Source organism: Callithrix jacchus, chromosome 4 (assembly GCF_049354715.1).
Source record: "Callithrix jacchus isolate 240 chromosome 4, calJac240_pri, whole genome shotgun sequence".
NCBI lineage: Eukaryota > Metazoa > Chordata > Mammalia > Primates > Cebidae > Callithrix > Callithrix jacchus.
In genome coordinates this window covers 168,586,431-168,600,547 of record NC_133505.1, presented here as the reverse complement: position 1 = coordinate 168,600,547, position 14,117 = coordinate 168,586,431, and the positions used below count along the sequence as shown (strand labels likewise).

Below are 14,117 nucleotides of genomic sequence, written 5' to 3'. Positions count from 1 at the left end.
GTTGACATGTTTAGGTTGTTTCAACTGCTTGGTTGTATTACCATTTAAAATACCTTTAATTATGGATGTAACGATATAATGCATGCTTGCCTGCTTTCTTCATAAAATTAAAAAGAAAATATTCCCTCTCTCACCCCCTCAGTTCTGTTCCCCAGAGTTAGTCACTTGTACACGTTTCTCTGCTGAGTTCATCTGGGGATTATCATCACCAAGGAGCTAGACATTGATTTATCAACATTAAAATATGCGAATTCACCCCCCACCTTGAAAAACTAATAATTCGGCATTCTCTGCCTTGGGTCTCTTCTCCCAGCCTGCTCCCATTGTTAGTATATATATTTATCCTTCTACCCATACTTCCCGGAGCTGCTGGGAAGCAGAAACAAACATGGTTCTTGCCTCCCTGGAACTTTCACTGGGGCGAGCTAGATTATAGTTGGTCTTCATTTCTTCATCTAATAATCAAGTGCATTATGACTTTGCACAATATACTTTAACTTTGATGTATTCAACAAAATTTGGTGGAACCTATGAACTAATCATGAGTCTATCCACTTTTTTCTCTCCTCCTAAATTCTGTCAGGTGTACTAACAAAGTCACATGGACAAGGTTTATAAGGTTGTATTGTGTGGCCAAGAAAGTATACCTTATGATTGGATCCATGAGACAGAAATTATATTCAGATGTTTCTCAGCCTGCATCAGTCATTAATAATGTTTCCAAACCTCAAAGTTTGATAGGAGATATCAGTTACTAAAAATCCTACCATATTTTAGTTTGTTTCATATTTGGTTCAAATTCATGCCTTACTATTACAGCTCTATTTCTCTCAGAGAAATTGATTTTCATTTTTCTTATTGATGGAGGAAACATATGCCTTTATGTTACAATTAATAATATTTGGCCGGGCATGGTGGCTTGTGCCTGTAATCCCAGCACTTTAGGAGGCTAAGGCAGGCGGATCACCTGAGGCCAGGAGTTTGAGACCAGCCTGGCCAACATGGTGAAAACCCATCTCTACTAAATGTGCAAGAATTAGCCGGGTGGTGGTGTGCATGAGTATTTCCAGCTACTTGGGAGGCCGAAGCAGGAGAACTGCTTGAACCCGGGAGGTGGAGGTTGCAGTGAGCTGAGATCACACCATTGCACTCCAGCCTGGACAACAAGAGCGAGATTCCATCATAGAATTTTTCTTGTATAATCTCCTTTCTCCCTGAAGGCATTAACTGTTAGTTTCATTCTTTATTTTGTTGTGATTTGGCTGTGTTTATAGCATTTCTCTCCCAATTTGAAGGCACTGATCTTCTAAGACTTGGCACTGCTATTGAGAAGGTGATTTCATTTCTGACATTTGTTTCATTTGTAGGTTTCAGGTGTTGTATTTCTTGTAAAACCTCTCCGATTTTCTCAGATTTCCGGTTAAGAGCCGTACAATATGTCAAGAAGGGTTCTGTCTTCTTTTAGCTGCATACCCTTTGGGCTGTTTTGCTCTAATGGGTAATTAGTGCTTTTTACTTCCTTGTGATTGTAAAAATCATAGATACATAGGCTATGCCTCCATAGATTATGGCCAAAGAATTGGTATTCTTTGATGACACCAAAAATCAGAGCATGTGGCCAGATTGGAGAACCACTCCTTTTATCTTCATGGCCCAGAAAAATATCCTTATTTTAAAAATGATATTCTCCCCTTTCTAATTTCTGCCATCTTTTTTGAGAATGTCTATTAGAATTATTTTACTTCTTCTTAATTTTGCATTTATTTTAAAAATTTCTCTTTCATTGTATATTCTTATCTTTTTTCTCCCAATTCTAAAACATTTCTTGGCTTTATTTTTTCAATCCGCACCCCTGAAAGTGTGGAACGTGGACTAGCAACATTGGTGTCACACTGGGGACTTGTTAGAAATGCTGAATCCTGGAGTCCACACCAGGCCTGCTGACCCAGGCAGCTCTGCATTCTTCTTATTTATTTAATAATTACAAATCTGGTAATCTGAGTCTGAACCTCCGCCTCCCGCGTTGAAGCAATTCACCTGCCTCAGCCTCCCAAGTAGCTAATTTTTTTGTATTTTTAGTAGAGATGTCAACATGCCCAGCTAATTTTTTTGTATTTTTAGTAGAGACGGGGTTTCACTATGTTGGCCAGGATGGTCTCGCTCTCTTGACCTCGTGATCTGCCCATTTTGGCCTCCCAAAGTGCCAGGATTAAAGGCGTGAGCCACCGCACCTGGCCCTCAGACTGGTCTTAATGGCCGCACTGCAGAAGGCCTCTCCTGTTTCAGAGTGCTCTGAGCCCTTCGTCGGGGCCTTGCTCTTTGGCCCTCACATCCACAGTACAGGGCTGACATCACCTGAGACTCCACTTGCCCTCTTGGCCCAGCTTCAGTTCTGCAAGCCAGACCCTCTTGGAGCATCTTGTGCTCTTTCAAGAACAGTTCCCAGGATTTCACAGCTACATACAGGTGAGGAAGAGGAGGCAGCTGGCAGAGGCGTTTTACTGAGCATCTCGTACGGGACAGTGCTAAACACTGCCTGCCACTCTCTCCTGCTCTTTTAGGCCAGGTCCCTTCGTTGTGAATACGAGCCTTTGTAGGCCCAGGTGGTCCACTGCTCTGGCATTCCTCTGAATGCTTATTTCAATTTCTTGTCTCTGGAGTTTGTTTTATTTGTTGACATCATCCTCTGTTTTTGTTTTTTCTTTTTTTCTTTTTCAAAAGTTAAAATGTAGCTAAGAGTTCTCCGGAAATTTAAACCTTTTTGGTGCAATTTTTGATAGATTGCCCTTATCAAGTTATGGGCTTCTGTTTCTGATTTACTCTGTTGTTTTATGTTTGCTTTAATATTAAAGGTATGCGCTATTATTAAGTCATCGTGTCCATTTTATAAGAGATAATAAGTGCTTTACCCTTTCAGTTTGTTCCGATGTTGAATTACATTTATGGGGAATTTTCAGATGATAAACCATCCTTGCATTGTTGAGATAAATCCTGATGATGCGGTATGATTCAGAACCTGTTTCATGTATATACCCATAAGTAAAATGGAGTTTCATCCTCATTTTCTTTTGTTGCTCCTGTTTTATTTTGAAATTAATTAAAACAAAACTGAACAGGCTTTTTTCTTTTTCTCTTTGTTAAACATAAAGGAACTTGAATGTTCCTTGAGAGTTTGATGGAACTCACTTATAAAACCCTCTGAGCCTGTTTTTGGTTGTTGTTGTTTTAACTATTTTATTTTAGCTAATATATACACATTTTCATTCAAGTTATGTACTTCTTTCCTGTACCAATTTTGTCTTTTTTTACAAAAATATTCTCAGGAATTTATCAAGTCATCTAGAATGTTAGGCATATTAGACAATAGCTTTTCCAGAAAACCTCTGCTTTGTCAGTAGATATTTCTTTTTTGCTATATGATTTTGTTTGATTTATCTTTTTGATGAAGTGTGTCAAAGATTCGTCTACTTTGTTAGTCATCAAAATCCTCATTTTTGTCCTTTTTCTATTTCTTAACCTTTTATTTATTGAATTATTTTGTGTACTATTTCTTTCCTTCTCAAAACCTCTTTTGCTAAGTGCTGTGGCTAGGTGTCTCTCCTTCAGACTAAATTAAACACTGACACAAAACGACACCCTTCAACACCATATAGCTTATGAGTCCAAAGCCGAGAAATCTTCATTTCAGCCGGGCACGGTGCCTCACACCTGTCTCCTAGCATATTGGGAGGCCAAGCAGTGCAGATCACTTGAGGTCAAGAGTTCAAAACCAGCCTGGTCAACATGGTGAAAACCCAAATCTACTAAAAATACAAAACTTAGCCAGGTATGGTGGTGCACACCTGTAATCCTAGCTATTTGGGAGGCTGAGACAGGAGAATCGCTTGAATTCAGGAGGAGGAGGTTGCAGTGAGCCGAGATCATGCCACTGCACTGCAGCCTGGGCAACAGAGCAAGACTCCATCTCAAAAAAACAAAACAAAACCAAAAAAAAAGAAAGAAAGAGAAATCTTCAGAAATCTTCAGCTCACATGTTCTACTGCCAGGCTTTAGCCAGAAGCAGAAGGGGGATCTGGCAGGAGCAGTTGATTGATGTAGCTGGCAGAGCACTCTGTTGTTCCCATGTAGAGAAATGGCTGCATTCCATCTCTCGGACTCCTGTGGACCAATCTAGGTTGAACGTGTGTAAATTACCAAGCGGCTAATTCTGGCCCAACATAGGAGATTCATTTCTAATGATCAGATATGTCTATAAGGGATATAGGCCTACGGTAACATTTTAAATCTACATTCTAAGAGGTGTGGAAATGGAGACAGATGAGCCCTCTGCAAAGGGATGTTGAAAGAGAAATTTTTGGCATCAGCTATGGGTGGGAAGAGCTAGAAGTTGTAGGCCGTCGCTTGCAGTGCTGAAATGCTGCGACCTTGCCTGTAGTGCTGAATTGATGACGAAGCTGAAGCTGTGAAGTGGAAAGCTCCGAAGCTTTTGTAGAGTACAGTCAATAAGCTGCCTTGAAGATGTTTAGAAGCTTTGCTGTGCGTACTGTATTCAAGCTAGGAGGCTGCACACAGTTCCCTGTTTACCTGTTATCACCTTAAACTATATTTGTAGGAAAACTGATGCCCTGCTGAATCTACAAACTGACTGGATGTGGAAGCTGCTGGAGAACGGAAGATTGCTTTGGACATGTTTCTGCATATCAAATGAAGGGAGAAAATAGCTCTCAGTTGCTCCTATTTAAAATGTTTTATACTGCTATCTGCATGAGAAAAAATGTCCAAATGTCATTCTAATCTTACATAAACTAATCTTTCTTCTGTACGTTGGTGCCATGAATTAAGAAACTGGCAAGCTAAAAAATAAAATCTATAATGAACTCATGATAAATTTGTTATCTGTTGAAGAGACAGCAGATTTTTCCCTTCTTACTCATTAATCAGGAGCAAACAACAACAACAAAACAAGTGTAAAAATAAGCCTACCAGAAATTTCAGCGGCTGGCTTCTGTAAAAGCTGCCAGTATGATAAAAAAGAGAGCTGGCAACATGTGAACAAGCAGTTTCCTATGTGGGTAACGCTGTTTAAACACGTATCTCCATAATGACATCCAACAGAAGTACAGGCAAATAATAAAGATTGAATTTGTATAAGGTGGCAAACGCAAGGCAGGCAGAAGCTGTGTGTGCTGTGCTTCCTTTTTTGGGCCGATCACAGGTATGACTCTGGCCCACCGACCTGTTCTTAGCACAAAGGTTCACACGTGGCTCATCTGCCCATTGTATCCATATTGTGTATCCCTAGACAGGAGATGTACTTTGATGCCTTCATCTGACACATACGTGATTCCTGTTTCCTCTGTAATTAGAAAAGTCAGTGTCTGGGAACTTCCTGTTTTATAGTCTTGGTAAGTTTGTTCTTTCGGTGCTGGCAATGCCTGCTGCATTGTTACTGGAGTCAAAAAATGTACGTGATGTAAATAAAGTGTTTGTATATCTTCAAGATGCAGGGCAAATCTGGATGTGTACAGCTGATTTTAATTTAGAAATCCAATAAAGCAAGAAGAAATGGGTGATACAGCGCTAAATTTGAGAAGGAGTCTTAAAAAAAATTCCTGCTGAGGTTTACCTGTGGTTTTCCTGGCACAAAGTAAGATTCTAAAATAAATAATTCTGGGGCCAAGAGAAAGCTGAATTTTGCCAAGAAAAATTACTGTGTGAATCCTTTTGTATCCCTTCCTCAAAAGAAACTGAGATTACTTTTGTGACTAGATTAGCTTTAATTAAGAAACAATGGGGCGAAGATTATCTCTAGCTGGACTCCATCTCGAAAAAGAAAGAAAAGGACAAGAGGTAATAAGTGCTGGTGAGGATGTGGAGAAAAGGGAACCCTTGTACACCGTTGGTGGGAATGTAAATTGGTATGACCATTATGGAAAAAAGCATGAAAGTTTCTCAAAAAATTAAAAATAGAACCACCATATGACCCAGAGGTGTCACCTCTGGGTGTGTATCCAAAGGAAACAAGCCAGACGTCTACCCTCCCATATTCTTTGCCTCACTATTCACAGTAGCCAAGACGGGGACCAACCTAAGTGTACATCGACTGATGAATGAATAAAGGACATGTGTTATATTTATACACACAATGAGATACTATATGGTCTTTTAAAAGAAGTAAATCCTGTCATTTGTGACAACATGGATGAACCTGAAGGAAATAATGAGCCAGGCACAGATAAACAAATACCGCACAGTTTCAGTTATATGTGGAATCTAAAACCCCTGAAATCATAGAAGTAGAGGGTAAAATGCTGGTTGCCAGGGGCTGGAAGTTGGGGCTGTGTGTGGGGAGGTGTTGGTCAAAGGAAGCAAACTTTAAGGGAGTCAGGAGGAAAAAGAAATCTATTGCAAAATATGGTGACTATGGTTAATAACAACGTATTGCATTCTTGAAAATCACTAAAGACTAGATATTCAGTGTTGTCACCACAAAAAAAATAAGTGTGTGAGGTAATGCACATGTTATCTCAATTTAGCCATTCCACAAGTGATACATATTTCAAAACAACATTTTACACATAAATATATATTATTTTTGTTAAAAATAGTTATTTGTATTATACTTGCAATGCTAAGTTGGAGGTTGTTTCATAAAAGACATACAAGTATTTATACTTCAATTAAACATTTCAATGAAGTATTATCCTGTTGCCTCTTTTATGCTATGAATTACAATGAAAGCAATTAGAAGGGAATTTGTAAAATTAAAAATGCTAAAAGTCATTGGTGTTACATATTCATAGGTTCTGAAGAACTGTTTCTCTAGAGAGGAGTATGCTTCTGTCAAAAGCTGACTTTCAATAAAAAACAGTTTAACTTGTTTCAGTGTGAAATTTAATTATGTTGAAAAGAAATTACAAGTTTAACAAAACTAGTCATGTAGAAAATAAAAAAAAAAACCCTACTTTAAAAAATATGCCTTAGAATAATCTGAAATGCCCTAAATGGTCAAGGTCACTGGGTCTTCAAAAAAGATCCCTTAATCCCTAGGTTGTACATGACTGCCAGTGGCCAGAGGTGACTCCATGTGAACTTCAGGCTGAATTTAAAAGAAGTGTAGGCTCAAATTTCAATGGCGTTAAAATTGGAAATGACATGGAAAAATGTATGCTGGCCTCAATTAATTTTCTTCTTCTTTTAAAACAGTTTGTATATGTACTGTTACCCAACACCCTCTCCTAAGCCCAAAGAGCTTTTATTAAAAGATATAGTACCTTTAAAAATGCATGGCTTTTGTGTGTGAAAATGTCAAGTGTAAGGGACTCCAGATTTTGTAGATTAGTCATGATGACAGAGTGTCAAGTGCACATCTCATTCCACATCCGTCCACCCGCTTCGCTTGCTGCTTACGTGCTCCTGATGGAGAAACGCCACTCTCTCCCCTGAGCCTGCCAGGTTAAGTCCTTTTCAAGCCAACCTACTGACGAATGAGTATTGGACATGCTAACCCTTAATTATCACAAGCACATGGAATAAATGTCTTCTAGTCACTAAAAATCTGACTTTTACAGGGTAAGCAGGAATAATCTAGAAATTTTAGAGTAAGAGTAAAATATAGGAAGGAAGGATATTCTAGGTAAGTGACTCGGCTTGAGTGCAGATATGACCTGAAAGGTTGTAAGTAAGCACAGTAAGCTACAAATAAATGTTGATGGAGGGTGGCAAGAGATGTAGCTGGGAGCATAGGCATGGGGTTTCTAGGAGTCCTAAGTACAAGCTTAGAGGTGCAGATAGCTTAGACTTTTCCTGGGATCCAAAATCAGTTGAGTGCACCCCAACAGATGCCAAAACTACCATCAGTGTGCAGGAATAAAATACTAGAACTTTTATTTTTATTCATTTTTAATCTCAGTTGAATAGAAAAAAATCCCTCACTTTGCTCATTTTAATATATAGGTTGGTACACCCACTCCCAGTTGCCTGAATATTTCAGATGGTCACAGGTGACCTTTGGGAAAAGTGAACATTCCTGTATGTCAGCACTGATTTGTCTACTCTAACATAGTAGGGTTTTGTGGTTGACATGATCCTGGCCAAGTATATCACCTCATTTAAACTAAAGCAACTCTTACAAAGTGAAATAGTACTGAAGACTATACTAAGGGACTTTACCAGCCACATTAGCAAGAAAAAAAAAAAAAGAGATAGGCCGGGCTGATGCCTATAATCCCAGCACTTTGGGAGCCTGAGGCAGGCAGATCACAAGGTCAGGAGACTGAGACCATCCTGGTCAACAGGGTGAAACCCCATCTTTACTAAAAATACAATAATTAGTTGGGTGTGTTGGATCATGCCTGTAATTCCAGCTACTTGGGAGACTGAGGCAGGAGAATTGCTTGAACCCAGGAGGCAGAGGTTGCAGTGAGCCGAGATTGCGCCACTGCACTCCAGCCTGGGGACAGAGTGAGACTCCGTCTCAAACAGAAAAAGGAAAAAAAAAAAAGATGGTTTAATCAGATTTGACAAGAGTCAGGCACTATTTGAATTAAGAATTCGCATCCAGCACTATTACCCATGAGCCTTGTCCTGAGGGAGTGTTGTGCCGTGTGGTGCCGACTGCTAACGGTGTCAGGCTGAGACCAAGAAACCACCCAAAACTTGAAGACAAACTTTGGTGAAGTCATCATTGGTAGTTCATAAATTTTCACAAGCATTACTGAGTACCATTGGAAGCTTTTCATCGTGAAAATGGCCATACTGCCAAAAGTAATTTATAGATTCAATGCTATCCCCATCAAGCTACCACTGACCTTCACAGAACTGGAAAAAACCACCTTATACTTTTTATGGAACCAAAAAAGAGCCCACACAGCCAAGGCAATCCTAAGCAAAAAGAACAAAGCTGGAGGCATCATGCTACCTGACTTCACACTATACTACAAGGCTACAGTAATCAAAACACCAGAGATATACCAATGGAACAGAGCAGAGACCTCAGAGGCAACGCCACACATTTACAACCGTCTGATCTTTGACAAACCTGACAAAAACAAGCAATGGGGAAAGGATTCCCTGTTTAATAAATGGTCTTGGGAAAACTGGCTTGCCATGTGCAGAAAGCTGAAACTGGACCCTTTCTTTATACCTCATACAAAAATTAACTTCAGATTGATTAAAGATTTAAACACAAGACCTAACACCATAAAAACCCTAGAAGAAAACATGGGCAATACCCTTCAGGATGTAGGCATAGGCAATGACTTCATGACTAAAACACCAAAAGCATTGGCAACAAAAACCAAAATTGACAAATGGGATCTAATTAAACCTAAGAGCTTCTGCACAGAAAAATAAACAATCAGTAGAGTGAACCGGCAACCAACAGAATGGGAAAAAATTTTTGCAATCTACGCATCTGAAAAAGGACTAGTATCCAGAATCTACAACGAATTTTAAAAATTTACAAGAGAAAAACAACCCCATCAAAAAGTGGGCAAAAGATATGAACAGACACTTTTCAAAAGGAGACATTTATGCAACCAACAAACATGAAAAAATGCTCATCATCACTGGTCATTAGAGAAATGCAAATCAAAACCACATTGAGATACTACCTCATGCCAGTTAGAATGGCAATCATTAAAAAATCTGGAGACAACAGTTGCTGGAGAAGATGTGGAGAAATAGGATCACTTTTACACTGTTGGTGGGAGTGTGAATTAGTTCAACCATTGTGGAAAACAATGTGGGGATTCCTCAAGTATCTAGGAATAGAAATACCATTTGACCCAGCAATCCCATTACTGGGTATATACCCAAATGATTATAAATTGTCCTATTTTAAAGACACATGCACATATATGTTCATTGCAGCACGGTTTATAATAGCAAAGACCTGAAACCAATCCAAATGTCCATCAATGATAGACTGAGATTTTAAGCCCAAAAGTGAGATGGTTAGCCTAGAGATGAGAGAATAAACATTACAAATATTTAGAAGGCAAAATTTATTTCCTTCACCACCCATAAAGAAAATGTGGCACGTATATACCATGGAATACTATGCAGCCATAAAAAAGGATGAGTTCATGTCCTTTACAGGGACATGGGTGAATCTGGAAACCATTATTCTTAGCAAACTGACACAAGAACAGAAAACCAAACACAGCATGTTCTCACTCACAAGCGTGTATTGAACAATGAGAGCACATGGACGCAGGGAGGGGAACATCACACTCTGGGGCCTGTTGGGTGTTGGGGGTCTAGGGGAGAGATAGCCAGGGGTGGAGGGATTGTGGAGGGATAACATTAGGAGAAATACGTAACACAGGTGACAGGGCGATGGAGGCAGCAAACCACCATGACATGGGTATACCTGTGTAGCAATCCTGTAAGATCTGCACATGTACCCCAGAACTTAAAGCATAATAATAAAGAAAAACCAGTAACCACGTGTCAACATTACAATCCTCTCATTTATATCTACTCTTAAATTCTGTTTGTTTGCTTGTTTGAGACAGAGTCTCGCTCTGTTGCCCAGGCTGGAGCACAGTGGTGCAGTCTTGGCTCACTGCAACCTCTGCCTCCCAAGTTCAAGTGATTCTCCTGCCTCAGCCTCACAAGTAGCTGGGATTACAGGCACACACCACCATGCTGGTTAATTTTTCATATTTTTAGTAGAGACAGAGTGTCACTATGCTGGCCAGGCTGGTCTTGAACTCGTCACCTGGTGATCTGCCCACTTTGGCCTCCCAAAGTGCTGGGATTACTGGCGTGAGCCACTGCACCAGGCCTCTACTCTTAAATTCCAAGCAGTGTGTATTTTATGGTTCACTTAATTTCTTAATAATGTGTATAAAATTTGTGAATAAACAAATCAGATATTTTACAGCTGTTTGCTCACATGTTTTACCAATAAGTGTGCCTAGTCAATAACATGTGGAAACAACCATGCGATTTAGAACCACTGGAGATTTTAGGCAGAAAAGTGAAATGGTGAGCGTAGAGATGAGAGAATAAACATTACAACTATTTAGAAAGCAAAATTTATCTCCTGCACCACCCATTATGGAAATTATCCAAGCTTCATTGACTCACATTTGAATCCTGTCTCCACCACTTGCTATATACATATTTGGGAAAATTACCTCAACTTTCTAAGCCTTAGGCCATTCATTTGTCAAGTGAGTGTGTGAATCTTCTCTTATAGACTTTGGGACTGCTCATGTGGATGATGCATGTGACATACTTGGCACGCACTACACATAATGTGTTTCAGCATAATAGTTATTCTCTTAAATTGCATTTACATAAATGGTGCAGACACATTAGCTATATGTTGAGAGACAGTTTTAACTTTTTTCCTAAAAATAAAAAATCTTTCCTGCTATATGAGTCCTTTCTCATGTTCTGATAAAGACATACCCGAGACTGGGGAATTTATCAAGAAAAAGAGGTAAAACGGCCTCACAGTTCCACATGACTCAGAGGCCTCACAATCATGGCAGAAATTGAAAGGCACATCTTACATGGCAGCAGGCAAGAGAGGATGAGAACTAAGTGAAAGGGGTTTCCACTTGGAAAACCATCAGATCTCCTGAGACTTATTCACTACCAGGAGTACAGTATGGCGTAAACTGTCCCCATGATTCAGTAATCTTCCACAATATGTGGGAATCCCTCCTACAGTATGTGGGAGTTATGGGAGCTATAATTCAAGATGAGATTTGGGTAGAGGCAACAGCCAAATCCTATCACCAGCTATACTAGGGTTAGTCATTGAAATAGGAGCACTTTGTAAGTGAAACATACAATGTGAGTCAAATTTTCATCTGCTTTAAAATATCAATTCACGAGCTACACGGAAGAGGTTAGTTAATGTGTTTTTATATGCTTGTACTTTTAAAACCATGCAACATTGGGCATGAATATATGATTAAACATCAATGATTTATAGCTAATCCTTAGAGTTTAGAGAGCAGAGTGAGGACATTCTCAAAGGTGTTTGAAGTATATCCTAATCTGTGGTGAAACAAGTCCTCATGTTCCATTCTGTTATTCATGCTCCAGAAGCACCAATCTTACAATCTATACACGTACAGATATCTCTGTCATTACAGTCGGCAACATAGCTACCATCTTGCTAACTTGTCTGATTCACATGTGAAATAAGTGCTCCAAAGGAGTAAGTATGTTCCCCTGTATGGACACAGATTTCACTCTGTGCACTCAATCCCATCAAATAACGGAAACTCCGTCTGCAGATGGAATGCTCGTTAGGCACTGTGGGTCCATGTCCAGGATCTTCTTTAAGGTTATTTTCTCAATAACACTCCGACCTTAGTATCACTGTCCTTATTTTACAGATGAGGACACTGAGGCCCACTGAGGGAAATAAATTGTCCAAGATCTCAAAGCTATGCAGGCTATGTGGTAGCTTGGAGACCCATGTGTGACCACCGCTAGAGCCCATGTTCTTGATACCAAACCATTCCCATGCTAGAAGTTTTTCTGGATATTTAGTTTGCATCAGTATACCTCCTTAAATCAGGAGAAGTGCAAAATGAATAAAGACAGATATTTACAGAGGTATCAGAAACATTGCACAGGATTGTGAGTTAATCAGCAGATGTAAAAATATAAAATTCATTCCATTATCATTTAAATTAATAGGTCAGAGATGGTAACTGCTGAAATCCCATAAAAATAAAATAATTCACCTCTCCATGTAAACTATAAACACACTTAAATAACCTCTCAAAATATATGGTGTGCTGCATACCAGATTCAAAGCTAGCAAGTTCATTCTAGTCAGCTCCAAGTCAACATTTACCTCTAGGCACCCTCCCCTCAAAGAGCAATAAGACAGAAACCCTGTGTTTCACAATCCGCTCATCTTGTTGATTTTTAGGGAGACTCTGGGAGGTGTAGTACATCTCATGAGGACTAACTTACCTCTGCAGTGGCATACTTGTGACCAGGACCCTATTTATTTCAAAATATGTTTGATCATCTCTAACTCTAGAAAAGTTAAATTCCTGTATGGATGGAATTCACTTGCAGTAAGGACCCTGGAGAAAGTGGCTTACTCCACCAGCTTCACCCCAGCCATCTTCAGTCTTCTTCGTTTTTCACTATCGTGTGAGACTATCTACCTACCACCTGTCCATCTGTGTGACTATCCTTGTACCCATCTAGCATCTATCTACCTATCATGTTTCTATACATCTCCGTCAATACTATTTGAATGAATACACACACATATTCATGATTAAAAATCTAGACTATACACAAAATAGAAGGCTTCATAATGTTCCTTGGAATAGGAAATGTCTAAATACATTAAAAGATTAAAATTTCCCTCCTAAATTTTCATAGTTTATTTCAGGAATAGTTTTAAATGTGGGTTAACTATGTTGTGGGACCCAACTTAAATTTTACCACAATTTGTTTTAAAGTGAGTTAAGACTAATGATGGAAAACTAAACAATGTTGCTGAGAGAGCCTGACAATTCACAAATCCAGATCTTGCCATGGTAAGCATGTGAATAGTCTTTCCAATCACATGAGAAACATCCAAAGCTCTTCAAATAATGATACTTCCTCTCACCATCTCAGGGCTCTCCTGACATAGCTTTGCCTTTCATAATTAAATTTATTTATTTATTTACCAAGAGAGGGTCTTGCTCTGTCACCCCAGCTGGAGTGCAGTGGCATAAGCACAGCTCCCTGCAGCCCCAACTTTGTGGGCCCAAGCAATCCTCCCGCCTTAGCCTCCCATGTAGCTGAGACCACAGATGCGTGCCACCACACCCAGCTAACTTTTTAAAATAGAGATGGGATCTTCACTGTGTTGCCCAGGCTGGTTTTGAACTGCTGGGCTTGAGCAGTCCTCCTACCTCAGTTTCCCAGCGTGTTGGGCTTATAGGCATGAGCTACCACACCCAGCCTCCTTTCCATATTTTCTTCCTGCAAACCCAGCTCATAGATAGGCACTGGGCTGCTTGTGGGTTCTTGACTTCCACCCCTTGCTCTAACCTCTCAGTCAGTGTCTGTGTTTTTATCATGCCTTGATGTACTGCCTTGCTCAGACGAATGGAACCGATGCCCAGTGCTTG

General features: G+C 39.7%; 1 protein-coding gene across 7 annotated transcripts in view; it reads left to right on the top strand.

The window, feature by feature from the left end:
* The window catches only part of PRKN (parkin RBR E3 ubiquitin protein ligase), a 1,467,397-nt gene that overhangs the window by 666,819 nt on the left and 786,461 nt on the right, over positions 1–14,117 (top strand). The gene's annotated exons all lie outside the window — the stretch shown is intronic.